Raw genomic sequence first — 13,268 nt, forward strand, 5'->3', positions numbered from 1 at the left:
TGCCAGGTAAGAAGGTACAAAATGGCCCACGACACAAGTCTAGCTAATGAAGGAGTTCTGTGAGGCTTTAGGAAAAAAGATACTTGGGAATAGATACAAAAGGACAAGGACACAGAGGTCTGCAGTTTTAGAAAATCTAGAGCTTCAGGAACTGCAAGAAATGAACATTGATGATCTAGCTGCCTACAGCTTTGAAGATGAACATCCTGCTCATCTAGGTACCTCCACAGACAGAGGGTAAAGGAAACTCTTCCCCCTCTATCTCAGGTCAATGCCTCTTTTTGGTGGGCGCTAACCAGGAGCCTACTTGGCAAAGGATTCTGGGAAATGTAGTTCTCTATCTTTCAGCCCCCAAGATAAAGGAAGAGTAGGGAAGGAATGACAAGTCAGCACAAAAGATTTCTATGTATAAATTTAAAAAAAACATTCTAAGGGATCTAATCTTTACTGAGAACCTGATATACAACAGCACAATCAGTGCTTAAGTAAACGTAGGTCTTATCGTGAAAATCGGAGCTTTGAAGAAAGCTTTAGGTAGTAGCAGAAGCTAACTCCAGCCTTTGTCAATGATGTAATGAAAAAGAGCAAGAGCACATGGAGATGAGAACTCATACATTTGTTTTCTTCTATTCAGCAAAATCTACACTGTGAGGCTAGACATGAGACACTAATGGTTTTTAAGAAAAAATAATATGACTCAGCTTTTAGGGCAAGAAGAGCTTTTCAAAGGTGAATATGCATTTAGACAAAGACAGGATGTGCAGTTTTAACTTCTTGACTTCGGGTGGTAACTTCTTTATCTCAGTATTTTTCAGTACCCTATGATGAGTGTATATTTCACACTTTCAGAATAAAAAAAAGTTCCAAGAAAGAAGATAGACAGTTCAAACTTGCAAGAATATTGAAGAGTTCCTCACGTATTTTGTGATTTGACATTTCTCTGACCTGGATGTTTTATCCTTCCCCTCACCTTTTCATTTTTGGCTTTCCATGTAGGTCTTTTTATTTTTGTTGCTTTCCATGTAGGTGTAGATTTTCAATGGGAACTTCCCTTCACTAAAAGGCTACTCTCTCAGACCCAAGGCTCTGCTATCAGCTGTCAATCTTACAAGTAGAGCATAGCTTTCTCACCAGATTGGATACCTCATGAGGACAGGTTAATGTGCTGTTTTCCCAGCACAGTAGCCACTACATAAAATATTGTTATTGTGGATTAATAATGGCTTTAAGACACATTAATCTGGAGACAGAACAATTAGAAGTCAGCTGAGTGCCTAAACTGAAGAGAAGGAAAAGTGATGAGATAAACAGTCATGGAGATGTTACAGAGTAGGGATCTATAGAGCCTAGCAACTGTTAGGATCCATTTAATACTAAGAAGAGGTATAGAGTGTATTTTGGAGGTAGAATATTGGTAAGACTTGCTGATAGAGTAAATGTAGGAATGATAGGAAGAGAGAGAGATTAAGAAGGCTTCTAGAGTTTGGTCCTGAGGAGTGAACATATGATGATGATACAGTTCCCTAAAAGAGAGAACACAATTGTGGGGCGGGGGAGGTTTGAAGACCTCCAAATTTTGGATGAGGAGTAAGGTGAGATTGAGAGCATGGCTCAAGTGGTAGAGCCCTTGCTAGCATCCAAGTTTCAGGTTTTTTCAAGAGGAAGGAAGTGGTAGGGAGAAATGTGTGGTGAATGCCAGGTTCTGGTTTATGGTCACTCTCTTAAGCTGGAAGTACTAACGGTGGACCAATGCTTGGGGAGACATATGTTCAGGAGCTTCCACTGAGACCTCAGTGAGATAAACATTTCTCGGTGGAGATAGAGATGGGGCATAGTGGTGTAGGCTGAAGCTATCAGAGTGAATCAGAGCATGTGTAAAATTAGAAAGATGAAAAGCCAACATCTGAACACTTGGGACATTGATTTTTTTTTTTTTTTGGAAAAAGAGGTATCCTAATAAGATGTTGAGAGTAAGAATATCAGGAAATTCTACTCTTTAAAAAAAAAAGCCATTCTTAGCAAAACAAGAGTTCTAAGAAGTAAGTCTACCTCAGAGTGGCAGAGGAGGAAACAGTTTCTGGAGTCCTCTATACCCAGCCCCTCCATGATCAGTGCTGACGATAAGCTATACATGTAGATACGCTGGCTTTTATGAATGGAGCTTCCTGTCCCTGGAGAGGAATCGAGAAACAATGTGGGTCAGCCAAGGCTCCAGGGACATAAGACTTGAAGAGAGAATATAGTGAGTGGCCTTTTAAGAATATATTTCTCTCTGGGCGCTGGTGGCTCATGCCTGTAATCTTAGCTACTCAGGAGAAGATCTAAGGATAGTGGTTCAAAGCCAGCCCAGGCAGAAAAGTCCCCATGAGATTCTTGTCATTCAGAAACCAGAAGTGGAGCTGTGGCTTGAGCAAAAGAGCAAAAGAGTTCAGAGATAGTACCTAGGCCCTGAGTTCAAACCCCCAACCAAAGAGGAAGAGGAGGGGGAGGAGGAAGAGGAGGGGGAGGAGGAAGAAGAGGGGGAGGAGGAGGAGAAGGAACATATTTCTCCCTAAAACAAGCACAAGCACACACAAACACACACACACACACACACACACACACACACACACACACACACACTAATGTATTTCTCAAGCCAGGCAGCAGTGGCTCATGCCTATGATCCTAGGAACTTAAGAGGCTAAGATCTGAGGTTGCAGTGCAAAGCAAGCCCAGGCAGGAAAATCTCCGAGATTCTTATCTCCAATTAACTAGCAAAAAGCCAGAAGTGGAGGTGTGGCTTAAGTAGTAGAGTGCCAAGTAAAGCTTCAAGGTCTTGAATGAAAGTTCCAGTACCAGAAAAAATATATATATATATATTTCTCATGAAAATATATGCCATCTAAACCAAATCACCATTAAGTTGAATAAAGTGGAGAATAAACCTAGAATATCAAAGTCTGTCATTATTTTTGCTTGGTTCTTATAACCAGCCTCTTGGCAAGGACAAAGGACAAACCCGGCCCCCCTCCCCAAATCCTACTGGTCTAGCCAAGTCCAAAACCAACTGCAGCTCATCCAACCGCCATTACAACAAGCTCCTCTCATGGAACCTTGGCACCACATGAACCACGGGGCTTTCAGTTTATGTTCCAGAAGGAGCCATCCAACAAGAGCAGAAAAATGTCTACCATTCCATTACAATGTTCCAGGAAAGAAAGAAAAGAAAGAAAGAGAGAAAGAGAGAGAGAAAGGGAGAAAGAGAGAGAGAGAAAAAGGAAAGAAAAGAAGGAAGGAAAGAAGGAAGGAAAGAAGGAAGGAAGAAAGGAAGGAAGGAAGGAGGGAGGGAGGGAGGGAGGAGAGAGGGAGGGAGGGAGGGAAGGAAGGAAGGAAGGAAGGAAGGAAGGAAGGAAGGAAGGAAGGAAGAATGGAGGGAGGGAAAGAAGGAAGGAAGGAAAGAAAGAAGAAAGAAAGAAAGGAGGGGAGAAAGAGAGAGAGAGAGAGAGAATGGCCTCAGGCAAGCAGAAAGCAGACATCATGACTCTTAAACATTGGCAGCCTTACCTTGTACCACGTCCCTGTGGTTTTGGGTGATGTTTAAAGCTAAGCTTCAGAAACAATTACAAATGAAGGATCTGGTTAAGCATAACCACAGCAGGAGACGGCGATGAATGACTCTTTGCAGAAGGCTTTGGCCTGCCTGGTGAGTTGCGAGCTGTCTGGATGAAGCCACTCCGGCAGATGCCTTGGTGGCTGGCACGTGTCCGGGAGTGTGCACGCCACAGGAAGATGCACCTCTCTGTGTGCACCCAGAGATGAGCAGTGACTCAGACCAGCCGAAAGATGGTTAGTAACTGGCCCTGTGTTGATGAACATCTGCACGAGACTGCGCTTGGCATAAACACTTAGCAGACACAGAGCGCATAGTTGCTTGCAGAAAGTCCTAATGTTCCAGCCACTGAATCAAGTCAAGGATGCAGAGACTCGGTTGAAGTAAGAGCCTAAGAATCCTGCTTAGGAAAGAAAAGGGAAGAAAGGACAAGGTCGACATGACTGATTATAAGGTTCTTCCATCAAAGCCTTGGCCAACTCGGTCCCTCTAGCCACCCCATTTCACCTTTGGCTTGATTCTCTTCAGTGAAAGGTGACTTCATTGGCAGAACTGTCCTAGAGAGGAGAGAAAGCACCCCAGCGGATGCCGAGTGCGTGGCTCAGGCCTCTAGGCTTCCTCAGATGCTCCTTTCTCTTGGCCCAGTGGGGAGGCCAATGTGCTCTGTGGAATAAAAGAGGTAAAACCAGCCTCGGGAAGGTCCCAGATGAAGTCCCAGGTGAGCGCAGCATTGAATGTTACCATGAGTTCTAAGGCTAATAGAATAGTATCAGGAGAAAGAAGATATGCAGCCAAGAGGGGATCTCTGCAGAGCTGGCCGGTCCTGTCAGTCTCCAGCAAACACATAACCCTCTGAGGACCCTGCTAGGTGCTGCACCCTGGGAGGAATTGGTTTCGAGCTCACAGAGCTCATGTCTTCTAGATAAGCAGACCGTTACAAAAGTCTGTTCATGTAGTTAGGGCGGGAGGTAAGCCCAGGTCCTGGAGAAAATCTCACCCTAAATAAGACAGGTATATGTAGTTGGAGGGCAGAAAAAATATCTTTTGTGTGTGTACCCACATACTCATAGTACACACTCCATAGTCCCCATGTAGTGTGTGTGTGTGTGTGTGTGTGTGTGTGTGTGTGTGTGTGTGTGTGTGTGTGTGTGTGTGTGTGTGTGTGTGTGTGTGTGTGTGTGTGTGTGTGTGTGTGTGTGTGTGTGTGTGTGTGTGTGTGTGTGTGTGTGTGTGTGTGTGTGTGTGTGTGTGTGAACTCAGGGCCAGGGAGCTATCCTTAAACTTTTTCTGTTTAAGGCTAGTACTCTACCAATCTGAGCCACAGCTCCACTTTTGGCTTTTTGCTGATTGATTGCAGATAAAAGTCTCACAGATTTTCCTGCTTGAGCTGGCTTGAGATTGATGTCCTCTGATAGCTTCCTGAGTAGCTAGGATTATATGTGTGAGCCACCAGTGCCCAGTTTTCATTCCTTTCCTGTTTTCTTAAGTCTTCCTCCTCTTTCTTACCCCTTGTTGGAGATGTCCTGGTAGTTGAATTCTAGAGTAACATCAAACTGGACACGAAAAAAATTGACATTTTATGACATGAGGCAATCCTTTAGGGAAGGATACTTGTGGTCTATAATTAGAGAGGGAAACCATTGTCATTATTATCATTACAGACTTTGAGTAGTCGCTGTGCATTGGGAGCTGTAAGTCTAAAAGTCCTTTAGCCCTCAGGATGACCGCTGAGGTGAGCAGTTTTTTACAGGTGAGGATTCCACTGCCATGAAACTTGCTCAAGATCACCAGGCAGGGCTGGGAATGTGGCTTAGTGGTAGAGTGCTTGCCTAGCATGCATGCAGCCCTGGGTTTGATTCCTCAGTACCACATACACAGAAAAAACTGAAAGTGGTGCTGTGGCTCAAGTGGTATAGTGCTAACCTTGAACAAAAGAAACACAGGGACAGTGCCCAGGCCCTGAGTTCAAGTCCCAGGACTGGCAAAAAAAAAAAAAAAAAAAAAAAAAAAAAAAGATCACCAGGCAAGAAAACAGTGGGACTTAGGACCCAGCAATCCCACTTTTGGGCATTTACCCAAATGTTTACAAACAAGACCACACTAAAGCTACCAGCACGACTATGTTTATTGCAGCCTTATTTACCATAGCTAAGATATGGAACCAACCCAGATGCCCCTCACTAGATGAATGGATCAAGAAAATGTGGTATATACACACAATGGAATTCTATGCCTCCATCAGAAAGAATGACATTGCCCCATTTGTTAGGAAATGGAAAGACTTGGAAAAAATTATATTAAGTGAAGTAAGCCAGGCCCAAAGAAACATAGGCCCCATGGTTTCCCTTATTTGCAATAACCAGTATATGTCTGAGTCAAGCAGAAAAGGTCAGATAAGTTGATGTTAGGGAAATGAACCCTAAGATATGTATTCAAATGTTTTTTTTCTTTCATGCGATTGTTTCTAACACATTTATAAGATTATTTCTTTGTTGCTTTGTATGTCCCTCCCCCACGGTATAACCCCTGCTTTCACTGTATTTGATGTTGGTATAATTTGTGGAGGGGAAGGGAAAAAACAAATCGTTTAAATAGGGATACAGGTGGACAAGTCGTTATGTCGAAAAACGAACTTTACAACTTTGGGGTGGGGAGGAGGGCTGGGTGGGGGAGTGGGGGGAGGAGGGGTAAGAATGGGAAGGGGAAACAAAGGAGGAGGCAACAATGTTTGATAAGAAATGTACTCATTATCTTGCCCATGTAATTGTAACCCCTGTACAATATTTTCACAATTAAAAAAAAAAAAAAGAAAACAGTGGGACTAAGTCTGCTCGAGAGCATGCAACTCCAACTGCATCCCATACTTGGGGCTGAAAAGTAGGGCAAGTGTGTCTTCCATTTTCACCCTAGTATATAGGCCAACTCCTTTTTAAGCTATGTAATTTCTACCAGTTCATTTTTCCCCCTAAGGCCTCTGTTTCCCTATAGGGATGGCCAGATCTCAATTCAAAAAGGTTTGTTGAATGTCACTTTTGTCTCCCTTTCCATTCATTGGAAATAAACATATAACATTTTTTTAAGTTAAAAAAATTAGAATGTGGAACTTATCATGTTCTCGACCAGATAGTAGGGTTAGGGACAAGTCGCGATCCTCCTCTACTCTGGCAACACTTGGTGAGGTAGGCCAGGAGCCTGGAGAAAAGACTGCAATGTGAGAATTCGCTTTCTTGGTACCTGGTAAATACTCATGCATTGGTCTTGTCATCTGCAAATGGAGCGGGGGGGGGGGGGGGGGGGACCGTTCCCACCTCCTTAAGGTACTCAGCAAGATTCACAAACCTGTGTCTGTGTGTGAGAGGTCTGGATTTTCCTAGAGGAAACAAAGATCGCCACAATTTTTCTGCATAATATTGTTAGCAAGGACTAGGATCAGTTGTCTTTGATTCTTTGAATCAGAGCCTAGCCTGTTACTACAGAGGACTAACTAAATGAAAGGCTAACTAAATAAAGCAAGAGGAGAAAATAAAGAAGTCTGTGAGAGGATCATATGTGACCTGTGGCCATCCCACGGAGAGTAATGTCCTCAGCACATGAGAAGCCACATGTTGCTCAGCTTCATTACATCAGCTTTTCCAACTGGGTCAACATTCCCTCTCATTACTGCAGAACGCCCCTCCCCTGCCAGAAACAGACCCCTGCGTTTCCCTAGCACATGAGACAAGACGGAGTGAGACACAACACAGCCTGACGTCAAACCTTCAAAGACTGACTTTCAAATGTATGAGAAGACAAGTCTCATATCTACTTTGCTGATTAGTGTAAGTTGTAAGATTATACCAAATATAATTCTTTCTACAACTATTTATTGAGTTCCTATTATGTGCCAGGGCTGTTTCTGTGAACTAGGGATAAACTCATGAGCAACACTGTCACCGTGATCATCAGCACCACCACCATCATCACTGACACCCCTTCTCATGCGGCACTGACATTCTAGAGAGAACCAGTTAGCATCACCTATAGAAAGAGATTAGTGAACTAGTGCCCTGTAGCTCTATGGGAGGTGAATGAATTAATGAAAGTTTATATTCTTCATGTACATTTTAAGGAATATACCGTAGATTTCTCACTACTGTATAGGACAATAATGAGCACTGAGAAGACAGGACCTACAGCTTGCTATAGAGATGGAGTAATTTAAGTCATTACCATTGTATTTTTTCTCCTTTATTCCAAATACCTATATCTGTATCTTTCTCTCTATATATGTAGATATAGAGATATATCTACACAGATAGATAAACATACCTATATATTGCTATATATCTATGTAGATATATAGCTATAGATCTATATAGACTTATTTATATATATCTAGATAGATATAGATAGATATCTAGATAGATATAGATCTAGGTAGATATAGATCTAGATATCGATATCTAGATCTATCTAGATAGATATATAGATATATAGAGATTTATAGATATGATATCCGAGATATCAAGAGTAATAGCTCACTATGAATTCCATCTAAAGAAGAGAAACAAAATCTCAAATAAAAACAAGCAGAACTGAGTTTTGTAATGTATTTGATCATAAGGGATCTATTACAGGCTAAGTCTGTACAGACAGTGAGAGAGTTGTATATGAGCCTACTCTCAGAGACAAGAGAGGAGGCAATCAGCAACAGAAGAGTATACTAGTTCTTTAAGACAGCACAGAACAGAGATAAGGAAGATATCTAGAAATGCCGTTGTTGAGTTTTTGGTTTGTTTTTTTTTTTTTTTTTTTTTTTTTTTTTGCTGGTACTTGAGCTATAACTCAGGGCCAGTATGATGTCTCTTAAAAAGGAAGCACTGTACTACTTTTGCCACAGTTCAACTTTCAGCTTTTTGGTGGTTACTTGGAGATAAGCATCTCACAGACTTTCCAGTTTGGTCTGTCTACAAGCACAATCCTCAAATCTCAGCCTCCTTTTTTTTTCTTTTGCCAGTCCTGGGGCTTGAACTCTGGGCCTGAGCTGCCCTGAGTTTCTTTTTGCTCAAGGCGGGCACTCTACCACTTGAGCCACAGTGCCACAGCGCCACTTCTGGCTTTTTTGAGAAGCTTATTGGCAATGAGAGTCTCACAGGGACTTTTCTGCCCTGGCTGGCTTTCAAATGTGATCCTCCGATCTCAGCTTCCTGAGTAGCTAGGATTACAGGTGTGAGCCACCAGCGCCCAGATTCGAAATGTAGTTTTGTAATGTCCTTTTCTAAAATGTCTAGGGATGTTTCTTTTACCCCAACTGAAGTTAGCATGGAGATTGGGGAGACACTGAAAAGGTCCCTGCAGATTTTATGGTCCCCAGGAGTCAACTGTGAAGATGTCTTTGACAGACATAAAATGTGAGGGGAACATTCGCTCCTTGCTCCTCCGCAGCCCCCCGGATGGGGCATGGCATAATGACATGGGACTCATTTCTGCTGCTCTGCGGCTCTCGGCGGCCTTCTGGAGAGAGGACATCGCCTTGGGCTGACTCATCATCAGGACTCATCCCGTGGCTTTGCAGATGTTTTCTACCCTTGATTCCATTCTCTTATGGCTCTTGGACATATTTCTTGTCCCCATTGCTACCACAAGTGAGGCTCTTAAGCTAAATTACTAACGTTGTGTGTTTTCATTAGGTGAGTTTAGAATTTGGAAAAAACAAAAATCAGGAAAAAGGGGAACTGGGGGGAGAACAAAAAAGGGAAAAATATAGAAGAAAGAAAAAAGCTGCTTTCTTATCCAATGTTACCCCCACCCCCGACCCCCCCCCCTCACCAAATGAAAATCCATTAAGGGCATTGCAAAAGAACATGGTGCGACCTTGTCCCAGTAACCACACAAAACATTGTGTTTCAGCCTGGGCCTCAGGCAGCTGCGGCGGGGCTGGAAAAGCACTGAGTCAGAGCCACAACATTTAAGTGTTGACTTCCCTGGGGTCAGAGGGGAGAGAAGCAGAAGTGAGCGTTCATGGTCCTGCAGAGACAGCTGTCGCCATCCTCGGCCTCCACGGAGGCGAAGGATCAGGAACCCACAAGGCCAGGTAGATGGCGGACGCTCTCCTGAGCATTGTAGAGGGCTGCTTGGCTTTCCACTGATGATTAGGCTTTGTGAACATCACCCCCGCCACTGTCACACAGGATCTGTTGGATGCTGGCTCTGTGTCAGGTAACATGCTTGGTCCTTGAGCCGTAGAGGCTCAGCCTCCCTCTGTCCTCTGCTTTTGTATCATGTACTTGGCTGTGTTCCAGGAAGGGGCTGAAAGCCTCTTACTCTTCTGATTGTCCTCTCAATGATAGTTTTGTTCCCTTCTATCTCTGACAGACACCAAGTATGTAGGTTATCCCTGCCATCATTGTAAGTGTGGTTTTTTTTTTTTACCATGCCTGACAAATAGAAGCCAACTTCCTTCTAAAGTACTAGGTTAGCAAAGTCCAAGAACAATAAAGAGAGACTTCTGTGGCAGTAAAGTCCTCGGCCATTCAGACTAACAATGTCTGGTTAAGACAAGATTGCAGGTAAGACTGGATAATTTCAAGAAATTTATCTGAAGCCCAGCACTGGTGGTTTGGGTTTCCTATCCTAGCTACCCAAGAGGCTGAGGGCTGAGGATGGTGGTTCAAAGCCAAGTCAGGCAGGAAAGTCCATGGGACTCTTACCTTCAAATAACTACCTGAAAGAAAAGCAGAAGCAGTACAGTGCTAGCCTTGAGCAAAAAATGCTAAGGGACAGCACTAAATACCCATATGTGTACTCATATGTGCTGCGCGTGCGCGCGCGCGCGCGCGCACACACACACACACACACACACACACACACACACACACACACACACACACACACACACACACACACACACACACACACACACACACACACACACGAAAAACTCTCAATACCTCTAAGGATCTACTACACATAAGACACCCTGCTAGAAGACATAATATGTTTCCTTAAAAAAAACTTCAAATAAACCAATCAAGTACCATTCTAAAAGAGTTGTATGGGAATGTGTCTAATCTCCCCTTCCTTGACTTTGACTTAACTCTAATGTATGTATGCTTACTTTGCACATTTCTTTAGAAATGCAGAATAGCTTAGCCTGTGCACACAGATTATGAGTCACTCCTAAGAGAGTTAATTAGAAGAAGACAAACTTAGAATTGAGAGTTGAAAAAAAGAAGTAAAACAGCTGACATAAGAGGTGGAGGTGTTTGCACTGAAAGCCTTGACAAAGCACAGGAATGTAGGTTAAGTAATTCCCCTCAAAATTCACCCACAAAGGTCAAAATGTGACCTTTTTTTTTTTTTTAGAAAATAGAATCTTTTCAGATGTAATTAAGGTAAAAGTTGAGATAGTTCTTGATTATCAGGGACCCAAAATCCAAATTAGATTGTTCTAATAAAAGGAAGAAAAAGCTCTACGTTGTCGTACACAGAGAGGAATTCCGGGAGAAGATCAAGGAAAAGATTTGAGGCAGCCACAAGCCAAGGAACAAGCCAAGAATCCCCAAGATCTAGACATAGAAGAAAAAAAAGGAAGGTTTTCTGTCAGAGCTTTTGGAGAGAGCATCCCCGTCCTGTTGATATATTGATTTTAGTTAGCTGTCATCCAGAGCTGTGATAGAGTGTATTCCTGTTGTTTGAAGCCATCAAGTTTGAGGAATTTTTTTCAAGGGTGGCTACAGGAAGCTAGTGAGAAAATGTAAGCCAAGCCCAGGCCTGAAGTGGTAGACATGCCTATAATCCTAGATACTCAGTCCAAGGCTAGCCTAGGCAAAGTTACTACAAGACTGAATACTAGACTAAAAGCAAAAGGACCATGGGCATAGCTCAAGTAAACAGAGGGCTTAAGTGTCATCTCTGAGTCCTGTACCACCAAAAATAACTAATGAGCTGAACAGTAAACCAGATTCTTAGAACTGAATTTACCTGAAAGAGCAAAGATTTCTTCCTTCATCAAAAAGAGAATTTGAAAGCTAGGTGACAGTGGCTACCATCTATAATCCTGACTACTCAGTAGGCTGAGATATGAGGATCCTGGTTCAAAGCCAGCCCAGGCAGGTGAGTCTGCGAGACTCTTATCCCTAATAAATCACAGAAAAGCTGCAAGTGGAGCAGCAGTTCAAGTGGTAGAGTGCTAACTTTGAGCAAAAAGGAGCCTAGGGGCAGAACCCAGGCCCAGAGTTCAAGCCCTACAACTGGCAGAGAGAGTGGGGGAAGGGGGAAAAAGTTGAAGCTGGGTACCAGTGACTCATGTCTGTAATCCTAGCTACTCAGGAGGCTGAGATGTCAGGATCCCTGTTTAAAGCCAGCCCAGGAAGGAAAGTCCAATTAACCACTATGGCTCAAGGAAGCGGTAGAGCTCTAGCCTTGGGCACCTAAGTTCAGGGACAGTGCCCAGGTCCTGTGTTCAAGCCCCAAGCTCTAAGACTGGCACAAAAAAGAAAAAGAGAAGTAAGTATTATATGCCACTACACGTAAGTACCCAGACCATAACTGAGATGAGGAACTCTGGAAGCTGGATAGAGAGTTAAGATTCATTTGCTGAGAAAATGAATGGAACGGAAGATCATCACCTTAAGCCAAGTGAGGCACACGTTCTCTCTCATATAAGGGACTGGGGCCTTAAAAAGGAGACACACATAGAAAGCTGGGACTCCTTTAGGGGGTGGCAGCCAGTGGGAAGGGCAGAACAAAAGGAGAGCGTGAAAGGGTAGCAGATAGGATTGAAATACTTCGTATGAATTTATAAGAATAGAACAATGAAACCCATTAAACTTGTTTTCTGTTACCAAAAAAAGGGGTGAGGAGGGAAGGAAGACCAAGAAGAGTTAAGAGGAGCAAAGTTGATCAAAATAAATCACAATGGTACTCCTTTGTATAATTGATGTATCTTAGTTAAAACATTTAAAAATAATTAATAAAAAGTAACTAATCTGAAAAGAGCATCAGCAGCTGGGCGGGGCTGTACCTCATTGGCTGATCAGCGGCTGGGCTGGGCTGTACCTAACTGGCTGAGTGAGACGAACCCAGACTCACTTGCAAGCTTACTCGAACTCTGAATCAGAGAATTGTGATTAGCCTAAATCCCTTAGGCTAAGGGTGGAGGTCGAGCTAACACACTGGCCCATCTGAGGCTGGGTGAGGCCTATGTATGGCCAGCCCTGGTTCTGGCCTATGTAGCCAACCTGCCTGCCACGTCCCAAATGTGGAAAATTAAGAATTCCACCTCAAGTCAAGAGAGCATTGACTATATGGATGGAAAATGAGATTCAGAAGCACTGCTCTGTATGTGTAGGCTTTGCAGCCAATCAAAACAAGTATGTAAGCATTCCCTTAAAACTGCTAGAAGAAAGGTTAACATTTAATAAATCCCCAGCAGTGGTTCTGTCCCAGTGAAAATGTGTTTTCAGGACTCTTAAAAAAAAAAAAACCAAAAAAACCCTTACATGGGATTGTGTTCCTGCAGGACCTACCTCAGCCGTACCCCACCCCAACCTTGTCTCCACCCCTTGTCCCCTTGACTTGACGGAGCCTGGTATGTACCTTGCTAGTCTCCAATGAGGCAGTTTGACAAACCAGACTGCACGATGAGTTAGAAAAAGGCTTTGGGAGGAAGACTCCTTGCAGGGGAAATTTGAGA

The 13,268-nt window shown here is 43.3% G+C and overlaps 1 long non-coding RNA gene across 2 annotated transcripts in view; it reads right to left on the reverse strand.

Moving 5' to 3' along the window:
- Positions 1 to 13,268, reverse strand: part of LOC138835827 (uncharacterized) — a 29,732-nt gene that overhangs the window by 9,722 nt on the left and 6,742 nt on the right. For both annotated transcript variants that reach the window (XR_011374731.1, XR_011374732.1), the window contains exons 3-4: positions 4,100 to 4,255; positions 3,547 to 3,992 (exon numbers count right to left, since the gene is read on the reverse strand). This is a non-coding gene — a long non-coding RNA (uncharacterized lncRNA). The remainder of the gene's footprint in view (positions 1 to 3,546; positions 3,993 to 4,099; positions 4,256 to 13,268) is intronic.

The sequence above is a fragment of the Dipodomys merriami genome, unplaced genomic scaffold, assembly GCF_024711535.1.
Source record: "Dipodomys merriami isolate MVZ:Mamm:240054 unplaced genomic scaffold, mDipMer1.0.p SCAF_24, whole genome shotgun sequence".
NCBI classification, from domain to species: domain Eukaryota; kingdom Metazoa; phylum Chordata; class Mammalia; order Rodentia; family Heteromyidae; genus Dipodomys; species Dipodomys merriami.